Source organism: Benincasa hispida, chromosome 3, assembly GCF_027475165.1.
Source record: "Benincasa hispida cultivar pf3 chromosome 3, pf3_genome.v1.1, whole genome shotgun sequence".
Classification (NCBI taxonomy): Eukaryota; Viridiplantae; Streptophyta; class Magnoliopsida; order Cucurbitales; family Cucurbitaceae; genus Benincasa; species Benincasa hispida.
The window spans coordinates 3,500,488-3,506,508 of record NC_143480.1 but is presented as its reverse complement, the minus strand read 5'-3'; positions in this window follow the sequence as shown (position 1 = coordinate 3,506,508).

The following is a 6,021-nucleotide window of genomic DNA, read 5'->3' as shown; positions in this document are numbered from 1 at the left end:
GAAATTGGTTGAGATGATTCACCATATATGTGATGTCCGGACGAATGTTGGTTAGGTACTAGAGTGCTCCAATTGTACTTCTGTATAAGAATGGATCAGCGAGAGGAACTCCATCAGTAATAGACAAATGTTTGCCTAAGTAGCTAGGTGAGGCTACAGGTTTCAGATCTGAAAACCAATCCCTTGTAATAGATCATCAACATACTTCGACTGATTCAATATAAACCCATACTCCAGATATTGAACTTGGATACCTAAGAAGTAATTCAGCTTGCCTAGGTTTTTTAGAGCAAACATGTTATCCAAAGTGGCCACTAACCGAGAGATCAAGTGGTTGTTGTTACCTGTGATTATTACATCATCAACATAGACAATGGGTAGTATAGTTAAACCCTTTGAGTTAGTATTAACAGTGATGTATCTGCCTTTAAGTTGGTGAATCCCCAGCTAATTAGAATAGTGGTAAGTAGATCATTCCAGGCCCGAGGGGCTTGTTTCAGTCCATATATAGCCTTGTTCAGTTTACATACATGATTAGGGAACTTAGAGTTGACATACCCGAGTGGTTGATGCATATAGACATCTTCTATTAATTTTCCATTTAGGAAAGCATTGTTGAAATCAAGCTGACGGAGGGCTCATCCCTTGGAGACAGCAATGCTTAGAACAACCCTGATCATTGATTCTTTGAGCACCGGGCTAAACGTTTCAAAGAAATCAATTCCAAGATGTTGATGAAACCCTTTGGCTACTAGGCGTGCTTTGTATTGACCCATCCGGATTTTTCTTGAGTCTGAAGATCCATTTGTTGCCCAACGTATTAAAGGATGGCAAGGGAGGAACCCACTGCTAAGTCTGGTTGTTGATTAGTGCTTAAAATTCAGTATCCATAGCTTGCCTCCACTGAGGTGTAGCAAGTGCATCAGACACCCACATGTTGGGATTATTGTCCTAATTCTCATGGAGTCTCGTTGTTTTGTAAAGATACACATTGTTTAATGAATAAAATAAATGTTATTTAATTCTGGCATTTACTCATATCCAATAAACAAAGCTCCTTGGTTATCTTATGTGAACTTAAGCATGTATATGTGATATAAAAGTGGATCATGCCTTAAGTGATAACTTAAATAGGTCTGTAGTATAAGAATTAAGGTGGGATACCTGATCCTTGTGACACTACGGATACGGCCTGCTTTGTAGAGGTTTGCAAGTGTTGTAAACTACTATAGATGATAGATCCTAATCATTCATGTGGAGACGTGCGAGTGGGGGTGTCCTATACAAAGAGTTTGTATAAGACCTGGATCACGAGATGACTAGACTTTGTATATAACGTCGTTGATACTAGAGACTTGCATCTCACCTAAACGACCATAGGTGACACGACCTCAATCCTGAGTGTTTTGGGAACTCTTGCCTTTGAAGGCGGTCCTTTGATTAGTATGGGTGAGAGTGGTCAGATTTCCAACTCAACATGCCTACCTTTTTAGGGACTTGTCTGATCTGGGAGTTGGTAACTCAATCCACAAGATGAAATTCACTCATTTCCCGAGGTAGGGATAAGTAGAGAGATTGCTCCCTTAAGGTTGATTCTGGGGCTTGAACATAGTGGTCACAGCTTCTCTTTGGAAGAAAAGACTCAGTCATAGTAGGACTATGACTTATGTTCATTAGAGAGATCAGTGGTACTTAAGGAGAGAGATGTAACTACATGGGCATAACGGTTATTGGCACAACCATACTTACGAGTGATATGTGAAGGGTTGTCACATTGCTGATTGGTTAAGATGGACACATAATATATTTGTGGTAAGGAGAGTTCAGTTGTCGGTCTTTAGTGGAATACCTGGTAGTTAACGGATGGTGGATCCCTTGACTAAAGAGTTTAGTCAGTTATTCACGTACCGTTGGAGCTTTGAGCTACAGGTCCATAAGGTCCCCTTGGTAGCTCAATGGATTCAGTTAAGGATCGGTTTTTGGTGTTGATTTGAAATGTTCAAATTGACAAGAGGTATTTCGATTATATATGATATAATCGGTATAATGTATGAGATACATCTAGTGAAGGATTGATGTAAATGAGATTTACATTAAGTACCATATAATAGAAAAAGAACTATGGTTTATATGTTTCATGAGATGAAATATTAAAACTATAGGTTATAAATATAGTATGATAAGTTGGTTATCATTTATATTTATAATAATATTAATTATTGGATAATTAATTTTTTTTCTTTAATAACCAATTGAGTGAGTGGTTATTGAATTTTCATGGTAATCGTGAGATAAAAGGAAAATAGTTTTCCTAATTTTAGTAAATTTTACAAACTGTTGAAAAGTTTTCATAAAAGGTTTTTTGGGATTTCTCTCAGTAAAAAGGGATCTCATGGAGTTGCCAAGTAAATACAGATTTACTAAACGGCAGCTTGGGCGAGTTAAATGATCGTGCAATGGCAAGCTAAACGATCATATAGTATTTACCAAATGATCGCATAGCTTTTGCTAGACGATCGCTTGCCCAAAGTAAACGATCGTGTAGTGCCTGTAGGCGACAGACCGAGTTAAACGATGAGCTAAACGATTGCATAGCTTTTGCTAGACGATCGCATAGCTTTAGCTAAACAATTGGGCATCGACCTATATGATAAGATTTGGAATTATCTTATTTCCGCTGCTCATGGAAATCTCGAATCCGATTTCCTTCACCATGTTGGTTTAGTTAAAGACCAGTCATGTTGAGCAGTGCTTAGCCAAGCTTTTGGTTTGAAAATTCTAGCTTTGCCTCTCGTAATCATTGGATGAGTAGGCTGCAAGGGATGAGAGGTGTTAAGAACAGGGGTTGTATGTGAGGCATTTGGAGTGGTGCTGCTAGGTGACCGAGTGGAAGGGCTAGCTAAGGGAGTTTTGGTGTATGTATGATCTGAACAAGGGCTAGGCAATACATCTGATATTTGGGGAAAGGAAATAGGTTCAGCAGGCATATGAGGGAGGGAAGAGGCTGGATTGATATCTGGTATAGGGGTATTTGATGGTGAGGGACTGTTATATGGATTTGAGGCAGATTGTGATGGTTGAATGGGGGCATTGTGCAATAGTGGAGTTATGTTGAGAAAGAGAACTTGAGGGCCACTATTCATTATAGTTTTGTGTGTTGATGGACCGAGCACCTGAAAGCCATAGGAGAAAGGAAAATCAGATTCATTAAAGATAACATTTCTGGAGATGAACACTTTACCATCTTTGTTCAAACATCGATGTCCCTTGTGAATCATGCTTGGACCCAAGTAAACACATTTATCAGAGTGGAACTGAAACTTGTTTGGCTAGTATGCTCGAAGACATGGAAAACAGACGCAACCAAACACTCTTAGGTGTGTAACATCTAGTAGTTTACCATACATCAATTGTATAGGTGATTGGTTCTTTAGTACCGGCGAAGGAAGACCATTTATCAGATGACAAGCATTAAGAAAGGCATCCCACCAGAACTGAAGAGGCATTGATGCTTATGCTAGTAAGGTTAGTCTCATCTCTACTATCTATGTTTTCTTTCAGTTCTTCCACTTTGTTGAGATATATAGGGACAAGAAAATCGAGAGGCAATGCCTTGTGAACTGCATAACTAATGCAATTTGACATATTCACCACCATTATCTGATTCCAGTGTTTTAATGTTTGTTTGAAACTGTGTTTGAACAACTTGTAGGAAATGTTTAAAGGCATATAATGTATTTGACTTTTGTTTAAGAGGGTAGACCCAGAGATATCTACTATAATAATCAATAAATGATATATAATATCTATATCCTTCAGTGGAGTTTTTAAAGGTTGGACCCCATACATCTGAGTGTATTAAATCAAATTTGTATTGTGCACGAGACAAAGAATTAGGGAAGGGTAAGGAATGGGCTTTACCAAGACAGCAAGGTTCACAAAACTAATCTCTCCGTTCAACTTAGTAGGAAGATTACTAGTTTTCAATATAGTTTCCAAAACTCGAAGAGAATGATGACCTAGTCTCCTATGCCACAACCCTTTTGATTCTACTAAGTTTGCTCCACTTTTGGATAGAACAAATGTTATAAAATTGTTATTTTTGTTCATTGGGTTGAGAAAACAGCTTGCCTCTTTGATATTTACATCAACTGGGGTCACCTCTGCTTCATTCAACTGATATAGTTCGTCTTTAAGAGTTTCTTTCACCCGTACTTGTCCCGAACATTTGTCCTTAACAACACGACAATCATTATAGAACTCAACAGAAACATCATTATCTTGAACCAGTTTTGATATACTAACCAGATTCTTTGCAATATTTGGTACACACAAGATGTTTTTCATATTCAGATTGCAACTAGAGAAACTTAAATATGCATTGCCTATTGAGGACATGTCTAACTGTTGTCCATTCCCTACTATAATATGTTCATTACCTGTGTACTCAAAGGGATTTGCTAAATTGTTGGGATCTGCTGTGACATGGTTGGTTGCTCCACTATTTGCATACCAATTAAAGTCCCCTGCTGATTCAATTTGAAGAAATGGATTCAAATCCTGTGAAGTGATGAAGGTTGGGGGATTTGCCCTAGGGTTCCCTTGATTCTGAGTGTTTTCTTTACCATTGTTTTGATTTGGGACAAATTCTCGATTGTACCTTTGATAGCACACATCTGCAGCATGTCCATACTTGGAGCAGACCTAACAGGTAGGCCTATTTCCTCTGCCTTGATCTCTTCCTCTGTTTCGTCCACTGTTGTTATTTCCTTTGGATCCATTAAATTGTTTCCTGTTACCTCATTGTATGTTGCTTTGTTTAAGGGGCTTGTATGTAGAGTTGTTCCAATTGAAAGCAACATTGGCCGAGGCATTATGAGCAAATGTTGTAGTGGCTTTTGAAGTATTTTGGTATTCTAACCTCTTCTCGAATGACAATAGTTCAGACTGCATATCTAACCAAGAGATCTCAGGCTTGCTCTGAATAACTACCACCATTGGATTATACTCCTCATCCAGCCCAATGAGTACCTGAGACACTAGGTTACGTGTAGACACTAGGCTACCAGCTTGAGCCAGATTATCAGAGTGAAGCTTCATAAGTTCCAAATATTCAGACATTAACATGTTACCCTTACGAGTCTGTTGAAAAACTTGGCGAAGATATTCTTCTTCTGCCTCAACTGAACTCCAAACAACGAGTGAATGGACTCTTAGTACTTTCGTACCTCATCAGCTGTACAACAACTTCAGGAGTCATAGAGTTGTATAACCACCCTAACAAAAGTTGGTCTGTTGCAACCCAAGCTTCATACAGTGGGTTTAGGGACTTTACGCAGGTGGAGCTCGAAGCTCCTTCTGAGGCTTGAGAGTTTGCTTCACCAGGTTCAGCAACTGATGAAGTAGACACAATGAACATAGGAGGACATACCTTAGTTCCAAACAGATGACCTTTAAGTCTGTATCCTTCCAGGATTGGAAGAGCTAGCGTCTTCCACAACATAAAAATACCTCTTCTCAACTTGGTGCTAGTTATTTGATTTAACAGTTGATTAAGGGGAGGTGTGCTGAACTTTGACGATTCAGTAGTCGCGTTGAATCCTGTGACAGTGGTGTTTTCCATAGCAGCTCTGATACCAAGTTAGAAAAATAAAACGAATGGAAAATGGTATCGTTTACCTCTTTGTTGTGCACGATAGAGTCGGGTATTTAAACGATGTGAAGATAAACATTATCATTTACCTCGTCGTACTACACGATGGAGCCTTGAAACTTATACAATAGTAAAACGAGTTATCGTTTACCTTTTCATTGTATACGACTACCTCGTCGTACTACACGATGGAGCCTCGGAACTTATACGATAGTAAAACGAGTTATTGTTTACCTTTTCGTTGTATACGACAGGATTCGGGAGCTACACGATAAAGGCTATCATTTACCTTTTCGTTGTACATGATGGACACTCAGCGCTAAACGATGAACAGTGTATTTAATCGTTTAGCTAATCGTTGTACACGA